The 11508-nt window shown below is 36.2% G+C and overlaps 1 long non-coding RNA gene across 1 annotated transcript; it reads right to left on the reverse strand.

Moving 5' to 3' along the window:
• Positions 1-1779: 1779 nt before the first annotated feature.
• Positions 1780-5869, reverse strand: LOC141451455 (uncharacterized). The gene is made up of 3 exons (XR_012456811.1): positions 5810-5869; positions 3922-4229; positions 1780-2058 (listed from the first exon to the last, which is right to left on the reverse strand). It is a non-coding gene; the product is annotated as an uncharacterized lncRNA (long non-coding RNA).
• Between the last annotated feature and the right edge of the window lie 5639 nt (positions 5870-11508).

Below are 11508 nucleotides of genomic sequence, written 5' to 3' on the forward strand. Positions count from 1 at the left end.
TTTTGTTTATTTTATTTATTTATTTTTAAATAAAAATTGTTGGTTTAAGTTCATTCTTCGATTAAAGTAATTGTTATTTTATGTAGTAGTCAAACGTTTATAATAATAGGTAATAATTATCTGGCTTTATCGCAAATAATATAGTTTTCTTCAATTACATTCTCAATCTAGGTATTCTTCCCACAGTGTTATATATTTGGAATATAAGATAAATAAGATATGCATATTTTTAGGACAGCTAATTATACCAGTATTTTACTATAAGTAAAATTAGGGGGACTAAATTAAATTACAATTGAGAAATCAATAATTGTTGAATAATCTACTTGTTATTAACTGTGTGTTATTTGTGCTCATGAATATTTCGGTAAGACGAATTCAAGACAGTAGCCTACTCTAACTTTGTCTTTTTCTACTTTAACATGCATGTACGTATATGTGATTGATCATAATTATAACAAAAAAATATTATAAATGAAGTGGCCAGCATAAGGGTCTGTGACATCTAATAAATTCTAAAAAATATTAATGAATATTAATGCAGTAAAATTACTTAAATATTAATGAAGAATTAATGAAATGTTGGGTGCTTGCTGATTTGTGTACCTTTTGGCGTTTAATCAACCCTTATACTTAACATTTTAAACTGTAAGTTTTTGTTAAAGAGATTTTTGTACCTTTTGCATAGATTTTCCTTTTTGTCTATTTCGCAAAGTTACATATCTGCTTTACAGATTTTTTTTTAATATGGAATAAGCATTTCTATCATTATAACCTGATAAGGTGTTAAGTCGGAACCGTAACTACCACTGGAGAGATCTTTTTAAAGAATGATTATTAGTTGCGGTCCCCCAAACCATCCTCTATAACAATTTTTTTTTAAAAAGCGTTTTGAATAACATAGGAAGATATTTGTACGTAAATAACAAAATTAAACTGCGATTTCAGTACTTCCCTTTAAGAGGAGTAAGAAAAATAAACTGCGATTGCAGTACTTCTAGGCAAAGAGACAAAGATTTTTTAATCGAACGACAATTCATCGATTTAAATCGGTTCACTCATTGATAATTATCGTTACAATTGTAACGATTGCAGTATTTCCTCTTAGTAGGAGTTAGAGCATGATGGCATTTCACATCCACATAGAGGAGCTTTAACCACTTATTCGAGCTGAATTTTATCAAAATCGGACTAAGCGTTATAGAAATATTGGTAATAATAGTTTTAGAAAGGGCCTTATTTGGGTGGGGCGAACTCCCCTCCTTATGAGGCACAGCGTCCAGGCTTTTAAAGTGCAAATCTGTACAAAATTTCGATTCGAATGACACATCATTCATGAAAATCGGTTCACGTGTGGATAATTTGAAACGATTGCTGTACTGCCCCTTACAAGTGTAAGAGCAGATCGTCGCTTTAATGTTACGTAGGGAAGCCCTCACACTATCATCCTACCAAATTTTATCAAAATCGGGCTAAGATTTACAGAGTTATTAGTAATAATAATTTTGGAGGGGGTCTCACATACATGGGGCTAACTCCTCTCCCATTGGATGTACAGGGCCGAGACCCCCAAAAGGCACATCTACATAAAATTCCGAATCGAATGACACCTCATTCATGAAAATCGGTTCGCGCGTTTAGGCGCTACGTTGTTTACAAAAAAGGTAACAACAAGAACAAGAAGAACAAGAACAAGAACATTTTCTGAAAATGCCGTTTTTGCTCATTTTCAGCAACGTATTTCTCAAAATCTATTTAATCTATGTTGGTGCAAAAAAATTACAGTCATAAAGGAGGATTTGCCCTTTATTTTAAAGAAAATTTGGGAATTTTATCTTTTATAGAAAAAGAGAAAAAAATTGTCAAAGTTGGGTGTTTTTCAACGTTACGCTTTTTCGTGCAGTTTTTGATGGTCAACCCTTATACAACTGTCCTACCGGACAGTTTTAATTTTACACATACAGTTTCAAGTGGTTCAATACCATGGTTCGTTACAGTTAATATCACACTTCGTATTAGCGCCGTAAACCCTTCATCTGTTCGCCACCTTCTTCTTTCCTGAAACCGTCCGAGAACCGCATAATATTCAAAATAATTAGTAATGACTATCAATTATTATTGTTTATTTAATATTTGAAAAATGTGGTTGGGAATGGATTTTTGGATAATTTCATTGTTTTTAACAATTGTAGCACGCTTCTTTTTTTTTATTTCTGACCAGATTCGAATTTTCAGACATCATCAGAGATTTATTTACAAGTTTGGTGTAGATAATTCGATTTCCACTATGTTTTTACCAAACACTGGGTAGTAGTGAATGTAAAGGCAGTCAGTTAGTGTAGTTGATGACAGAAATATAGTTAAAAAGTTAAATTCTTTACACCTAATGATAAATTCATGTCTGGTGATGGATGAAATTTCGAAACCGGTCGTTAATAGCAAAAAACACCCATGGTAAGACGGAAAAATTCAATAAGTTTATTTTTGGGCCGTTCACTGCACAAATAGATTAACTCCACATTTTGAAATATCTTAAATTTAAGTGTCAGAGCAGTTGGTTCAGTCATAGCTTTTTTATGTTTACAATAAATTTCCCAAATAATGATTAACATCATTAAACGACTAATATTTTTTTGGCCATTAAAAATTAAATAATTTATTTCAGAAGCCACTTTGATTAACTCCGTCCTTTAATGTAAATCGTTGTAATAATTCTACTCAAATTCAGTAGCAGCTGCTAAATGATAATGGTAATTTTGTTTTGTTTTGTGGAAACCGAGATGTGCAGTGAACGGCTCTAGAGCATGAAGAGATCATGTTGCCTCAATTATTTGGGAAACAATGTCATTAATATAAAATAGTTTTTAAATAAAAAAGTAATATATTTACCTCCCCTCTTTCACGCAATAAGAATTCTACGAGGGTTGGCTGAAAAGTAATGCACACATGCTTGCCGAGCGCGAACGAAGACCTTCAAAAAGCACGCGAGGTGGCATTAGGAAGTCACATTTCCTCTTATTACGTATGCGCAGTTTGAACTCGCTGCGTTCAGCCAGTGTATTTTTAGACGCCGAAGTATGGACCCGTGTACTGGTGCTATGTCACTGCGAGTTAAACAGCGTGCTCTTATCGACTTCCTTTTGAATATTGTGACAGGGGACGAATCATGGGTCCATCATTACGACCCAGAAGAGAAAAGGCAGAGCATTGAATATCGACATGCGTTTTCTTCTCGGCCGAAAAAGTTCAAAACACAACTGAACGCGAAAAAATTCTTCTGTGTTTTGAAATGCTCTCCAAGTTTATATGACGGATTTTCTGGAACCAGAGGCAACGGTAAATTCTTCTCGGTACGTACAGACTCTAAGAAACCTCCGATGTCGAGATTGTCGTGTTAGAGGCAGCTTGGTACCAATAATCTTGCAACATGACAACCTCATACCCGCGCGAAATTGCAGAGGCTCTGGAAAAACTGTAGTTTGAACCAATTCCACACTCTCCTTATTCCCCTGATCTTGCCCTCTGCGATTTTTATTTGTTTCCTCTACTCAAGAGAGACCTCAAGGGTAATCACTACTCCTCAGACGAACAGGTGAAGGCAGCTGTCAAGTCCTGGATACAAGAAAAGTCAACAGAATTCTTCAGTGACGTAATGAAAAAACTTGTTTTACGTTAGGAGAAATGTACTCGTATTAACGTTAATGAAGACTACATTGAAAGTAATACATAATTGTGAAGCTTAAGAATTGTACTTTAATATACTTTCTGCTCGAACTTGATAACTCTTTTCTTTTCCCCTCTTCTAGCATGTGTGCATTACACGTAGAAGAACTAAGAAGCTCCTATAGCGAATTTACATTCGGAAAAGTAAAAGTTATTAAAGATGCAACTCATTACATGCAATTGAATAAATAAATAAACCATTTTGTAGGTTCTCTCAGGCTATAATGAAAGCAATGAGGCTTCTGTTTATCTACTTTATCTACTTCTTCTTTGTTTTCGTCATAATCTGTGTGGCAATGCTATTTCCGACTTTTGCTTCCTTCAACACCTCTCTAGACTTCTGCTTTGCTCGAGCCCTTGTCCACCAAATCTTGTCCTGCACCTTGTACTCAGCTTCGATCTTCTTCCCAGTCACTTCCATTGGTCTGCCCTCTTTACCTCAAACTCATTCCCAAACTATAGTGTTCATTTTTTGTGTGTGTTTTTTGTAATTATATCCTTTGGTCCTTTAGCCAATAAAAAAATATATACTGATTAAAAAGAAAGACATTCTTTTTCCTTCTTAATATATTTAGTTTTTACAAGAACTCTTTAAGAAGAGAAAATTTTTAGAACACAAAAAAAGTGTAAATAAAGGTAATAAATAGACGTAATAAATGGATTACAACAAATGAATGCTAGAGATACCTTTGAGATCAGATAGTGGTAGAATGTTTTATCTAAAGGGCGACCTTTCTACAAGTTCCTCGCCAAGATATTGCCTCACCGTTCCATCTTCCACCTTCTTCAAATCTCTCTCTTTCTCTCTCTCTTTATTTATATATACATATATATATATATATATAAAGAACAAGAAATTAATTCTTTCTATTGGTTAGTTGGTGGTGTTGCGGTTGTCTTTTTTGTAGGCGTTCACCACTTGAGAACACGGAAAGTGCATTTGGCGGGAACTGATGTACGATATAAGGCTGGCGGTTTGGAACTTCTTCACTCCTTGTTTAGTTTGTTTGTCTATATACATCTATATATATCTATACAATCTCTTATTCGACCACCCGCCTACAGATAACAAGTCTCAATATCTGCCCATAAATTAAAACCATACACCCACGGGTGTCGGCATAATTTACATTTGATGGACATAACATATTCTTCTACTGGGCTAATATTTACTGATCTATGTCGTATTCTAATAACCAAGCACAGCGTCAATAACATAAACATCAGTTGATAGAAAGCTGTTTAAAGGTGTTTAAAACGAGAGAATACTAAACTCATGAGGAAGAATACTAAACGATGTAAGGTTTAGCCAATGGTATGGTACAGAGTATTGGATTTGGTCAGCGAGTTTCGAGTCCAGCTAGCAGTCTTTAGGATTCTTTTTTTATAGATTCTCTCAGCTCCCTGTCAGGTGATGGGCGGTATTGTCAGTAACCAAAGAATTGTATACTCTAATCTAGGAATAGCGTACGTATTAAAGGCATGTCCGCGTGCTGATTATTTGGTTTCTTAATTTTCAAATTCGAAAGAACTTTTGCAATAAATAAAAAAAAAATCTCTGTAGTAAAAACTAATACCTTTAATAATTTCTAAATATTTCTTTAGGTACCCAATTTGGTTGAAAATTTTGTGTGAAACAAAAACGGAATGTCAAGTTTGTGCACAACGAATGTTCGCAGGTACACGATATTCTGTTCAAACTAACATGACGTCTTTTTTCTTTTCACAAAATTGAAGATGGATCTCCTAAAAACACTAAGTTCGCAAAAGTTAATATTCGCCATGTTTCCTAATGTAAAGACCAAAAAAGTTAAAAGAAGTTAAATATGTATTAGACTAGATGACAATAGTTTGCCACAATTTTCTAGAATTACACAAAATTACTTGATTTAAAACAAGTAATGGACGATAATTGTAGAGCATTACATTTAAAAGAGGATGAAGTTAAAAAAAGTAAAAGAAATCTCAAAGGGAGAATGCTTTTAGTCGGCATCATATCAAAAGCCGACATACACATGGAAAGCATTTGGAAGGACGGCATCAAAAATGATGACGTAGCGCATTAGAAATCCACAGAAATCCTTACCGTTATTTGGTGCCAGTCAAATAATATTTTGTTCCTAACCTTTCTTTCCTTTCTTTTAAAACAAAGAATAACTGAAGTGAACGGCAATGCAATATAATAGGCCATATCTTTCAAAGGAGCTTTTGGTCCTCTTATTTGTTTAATTTTCAACGAATTTTATTTTCAAGAATAGTTACGTTCAGTAGTGGGAAATATTTATTTTCATTACCAATAATTAGAAGTGCTTTAAATAAAGATATTAGCTGTTGCACTTGTAGGAGTGGTTAGAGAGCCGAATACAAGACAACTAAAAGATCTATCACCTCTTTGCAGTCAGTATTTCGTCTGCTTTAGGACTACTTTTTGGATGTGACCTTCTCAGTTCTCCATCTGGCTCTGGACAGTGTTCTCTCATTACAGGTAACACTGTTCATTACCAGACATCGAGCTGTGTGAGGCGATTAGAAAGGGAGAAAATCTAATGGCAGCCAGAACTTGTAAGCGGAATCTCTGCGAGGGTGTCCTATTTAGCCAATCCATTCCTACGAGGGTCGTTTGAAAAGTCCGTGCAAAGTCAGAGAGATAGCACTACTGGCGCGTATCGAGGTTATGTTTAGTTAGTAGCATCTCTTGGAAGAACACACACCAAGTTTCAGCCAGATCGGTCTATTTCTTAGTGTTTGGCATTCGTTTGAATCGAGGAAGTCGAGTGATTCTCAAAAAATGGACGAAAAAGAATTTCGTGTGTTGATTAAACACTACTTTATGAAAGGCAAAACGCCTCAGGAGACTAAAGAGAAGCTTGATAAACATTATGGTGACTCTGCACCTTCGATTAGAACCGTTTATAAGTGGTTTCAAAATTTTCGGAGTGGCCATATGGGCACAAGTGACGCTGAACGTTCTGGACGCCCTGTTGAGGTTACTACTCTAGAAATCATTGAAAAAATCCATGATATGGTGATGAATGACAGAAGAGTGAAGGTGCGTGAGATTGCTAGTGCTGTGGGCATCTCGAATGAACGGGTACATAATATTTTGCATCAACATTTGGACATGACAAAGCTATCCGCAAGATGGGTTCCGCGATTGCTCACGCTTGACCAAAATCGAAATCGTGTGAAGTGTTGCAAGGACGGTTTGCAGCTGTTCCAGAAGAATCCGCAGGACTTTAAGCGACGTTTTGTCACTGTGGATGAAACATGGATACATCACTACACTCCTGAGACCAAAGAACAATCTAAACAATGGGTTACCAAGGGGGAATCTGCGCCAAAAAAGGCGAAGACCGTTCCTTCGGCCGGAAAGATTATGGCGACTGTCTTTTGGGATTATCTGGAAAAGGGTAAAACTATTACAGGTGCATATTATTCATCGTTATTGGACCGTTTGAAAACCGAGCTGCAAGAAAAACGCCCACGATTGGCCCATAAAAAAGTCCTTTTCCATCACGACAACGCACCAGCTCACACCTCAGCAGTTGTGGTCGCAAAATTAATGGAAATAGGGTTCCAACTCGTTTCACATCCCCCATATTCTCCAGACTTGGCTCCCTCGGACTACTATTTGTTCCCGAATATGAAGAAATGGCTGGCGGGAAAAAGATTTTATTCAAACGAGGAGGTGATTGCAGAAACGAATGGCTATTTTTCAGACTTGGACAAATCTTATTATTCGGAAGGGATCAACAAACTAGAGCAGCGTTGGGCGAAGTGTATAAGCCTAAAAGGAGACTATGTTGAAAAATAAAAAAGGTTTACCCCAAAAAATTAAGTAGTTTTTATTTTTGCACGGACTTTTCAAACGACCCTCGTAAGATCATGGATTCTGTCCCTGAGGACTAAGGGCCCCCAAATAAGAACCTACAAACTGTAGATAGTAAAATGGTTGTAGGATGATGTATTTAATATGTTTTTCTTTCTTTGAGCAGTTTCTTTATAGTCAATCCTTATACAAGACCTACTGGCCAGTTATAAGTAGATTTTATAATACGAGATTGCGAGCAGTGAGCTAAAAAAAGTTAATGATTCATAATTATTTTTTAAATTTCAACAATCCATTACGAAAATAATGTATGACAAGAAAGTGTACTAACGCAGTGTTCTGGTTAGCTTCTACTGTAAACACGCCCACGTTACTTATTTATAAGTTTCAACAAAGATGTATCACTTAATTTTCTCTCTTAGTGGGGTAGAGTTCTCGTGAACGGAAGTATGAAGCCAACATCTCATGTCTGACCGCAGTGAAAATGCATCTAGTTATGTAGATTTTTTTTTTTTGCCCAAACACTCAATTCAAGTTAAAGAATTTACTGTTCTTAGACGGAGCCCTTTGCCTCACTGTCAAAGGGTGCGAGGAAAGAAAATGTTTAAGAGTCCCTGGCCTAGATTGTCATTATTACTATTATAGTTTGAATAGTTTTATTGACATCCCAACTCTCCTCATTGTTATGTCCCAAGTATTCTGATTTTTATATATTTTTTTCCCCGAAAACTCCAAGATTTTTGGGTAAAATAGATGCTAAACCCTTTGTTTAGTCCTACACAGCGTTTCTTGGCGGCCCTTTTAACTTTCCCGCCATGCTTTTTCCCGCGCTTCTAGTTCCCGCCAAACTTACAGAACTTCAGAGCCTCGCATCTTATAACCCTTGCTGTGTCCTCATTTCTGTTCCTTCCAGGCTGCAGTGCACCTCGTTCATTGGCAAGAAGAAGGAGCAACAAACGCCTTCCTGTATCCTTTACATTACATATTCTCTTCAGCATCAGTTTTTCTCCATTTTCATCTGCAGGGTTGTCTAGGTGTCTTTTGTTTGCCCTCTTTATGGCCCTGGCCGATTCAGGCCTTGACCCCACTTGGTGTCCAGCCTTGACGAGGTGGTGGGGCTTACGCACTAAGGGCACTAGAGACTAACCCTCTTTAAAACTCTCGCGTTTTCAGCTTCTGGGTGTAGACGTCTTCGCGCGCCTACACCCTCTCTAACATAACCATAACTTAATTTTGTCAAATAAAATATTAACATTTTCCAAAAAAGGTATAAAACTTTATAAAGCTCCAAATATTCTTACCCTTGTTGCCTTAGTTTCTTCAGAACGAATCCCTTATAGAATCTGCAAAGTATTCACTCAGTTTTGGCCTGGAAAGGCTATTATTTCAATTTTTCCACTCTGCAAATATAATATATTTGGAAAACTATGTATTTTAATGATAGCATTAAAAATAGTGAAGACAAAATTGAAATCTAAACTATTCCTAACCTCCAATTATAAATAAAACCCACTTGAGTACGCTGATGATTAACATAACAGAATTAAGTATGTAGAATTCAATTTTAATAAGACTTATTATGAAATGGAAAACCCTAATTAATATAAAGACCTCAAAACTTGAAAATAGTTATGTTTCTATTGCTGTTCTTTAAAATTAGTAGTAATAAATAAAAGATAAGAGAACGTATTCACAGGCAGCTGTTAAGGAGAATGCTCTAAGTAACTAACAGATAATTATCTCATTTTATTACTTCCATGCCTTCTGTTAATATATCACTGCCTTATTTTATGACAAAGCGCTTGCTATCAATGGTATAATTGGTCTTCCTTCTGAAAGAAAGATGTAGTCTCACTCTAAGGGTGGACGGTTGGATCTACCATCTGACAAAGGGCACTACAAAGAAATGAGAGAGAATGTGCGTACGCTAAGAAGGAAGGGATGAAATGTTCCATTTCAGTTTGGAAAGGGCGATAAGCCAAGACAGATAGCAAGGACAGTGAAAACAAAAATACAAAACAGAGGGACATAGTATGGGTTGGAGACACGAGAATAAGACTGCCATCCCCCCAGTCACTGGTCCGTGTAATTTGTCAAGGACCCTCTTTGCAAGAACAAGGATACGGCACCTTCCTCTGCTTCCTCCTGATGGCAAGTGTGTGTCGTGGATCAGATAGCAGATATCTCCAACTCCATAAAATGTGTGTCTCTTATAATAACTTTTTCCCATTTAAGGATAACAAAAGGATATGGTAGGATTTCAGTAAAGAAGTACCATCTATTAAACAAGATTATCTTATTTCTTTATATAAATATCTTAATAAAGTTCACTCTGCTTTTATTTATTATAAAGCAGGACTTTAATAAAATGAGCGTAAATAATTCTAACTAAAAATGGAATAGAGAATTCATTCCTCAAATGTAATTTAACTAAAATTCAATCTTAATCTAACTTTCCAAGTGGCGCAAACTTCTTCTCAAGCACATACCCTGAAAATGCTAGATCCACACCACATTCGGCACGAAGTCCCCATCATTCTAGAACCTTCGTTCACTGAATAATTGGTTCGTGAATCTACATAGTGTACATATTGGATGAAATTTTCGCCTGCAACCGCCTGTGAGTGAAGTAATACGCCTATTTTTCCAGGCAGGGCTTGATTTTAACTTTAGGTACCAATAACGGAAGCGGAAGATAATACTTGCTACTAACATTTTTTCTAACAAATAAAAAGTAGCTCTAATGGATTTGAACTGGGGACCTCCCACTTACAAAGCCACGCTTCATAACCACATCAAAACCATTCATTATTATATTATTGTTGCAGCCGCCTGTGTACAGGGGCGCAACCGGAAGTTTTACGGGAAGGAGTAGAAAGGTAATTTTTTATTTATTTTAAAACTATTTCTTCATTTAGGATATAGCGCCATCACTTTCTTAATGAGATTCTCTCTGAGCATATATACAACATGATTTATGCAACACGATCTCATTAAGCAATAACATAAACATTAATAACTGACAGTCATTAATAATTAAGTATTTAGTTCAAGCTTATGGTTCTAACGGGTTCTGGGACAGTTGCCAGGACAGTAGAAGCGAAATCCAGGACCCTAATCCGAGGTATAATATCTCGGAAGAACAACATTTCATTCCAACTATCTAAAAACTGATCGTAAACATTGCAAAATACAGAATTTAAATTGTTACCACGATAATTCTACATTGTTGAACAATACTTGATGTAGCAGGTCTATTTTAATGGTTGTTCTTGTTTGTGAATCGATAGTTAATTGAAAATTAATGTAAAAATAGGAAGGATTGTAAAATAGTATATACATGATATGTATATATGTACGAGGGTCGTTTGAAAAGTCCGTGCAAAGTCAGAGAGATAGCACTACTGGCGCGTATCGAGGTTATGTTTAGTTAGTAGCATCTCTTGGAAGAACACACACCAAGTTTCAGCCAGATCGGTCTATTACTTTGTGTTTGGCATTCGTTTGAATCTAGGAAGTCGAGTGATTTTCAAGAAATGGACGAAAAAGAATTTCGTGTGTTGATTAAACACTACTTTATGAAAGGCAAAACGCCTCAGGAGACTAAAGAGAAGCTTGATAAACATTATGGTGACTCTGCACCTTCGATTAGATCAGTTTATAAGTAGTTTCAAAATTTTCGGAGTGGCCATATGGGCACAAGTGACGCTGAACGTTCTGGACGCCCTGTTGAGGTTACTACTCCAGAAATCATTGATAAAATCCATGATATGGTGATGGATGACAGAAGAGTGAAGGTGCGTGAGATTGCTAGTGCTATGGGCATCTCGAATGAACGGGTACATAATATTTTGCATCAACATTTAAACATGACAAAGCTATCCGCAAGATGGGTGCCGCGATTGCTCACGCTTGACCAAAAACGAAATCGTGTGAAGTGTTGCAAGGACGGTTTG

This window comes from Rhodnius prolixus, unplaced genomic scaffold (assembly GCF_049639745.1).
Source record: "Rhodnius prolixus isolate KJV_2025 unplaced genomic scaffold, Rpr scaffold_1, whole genome shotgun sequence".
Taxonomy (NCBI): domain Eukaryota; kingdom Metazoa; phylum Arthropoda; class Insecta; order Hemiptera; family Reduviidae; genus Rhodnius; species Rhodnius prolixus.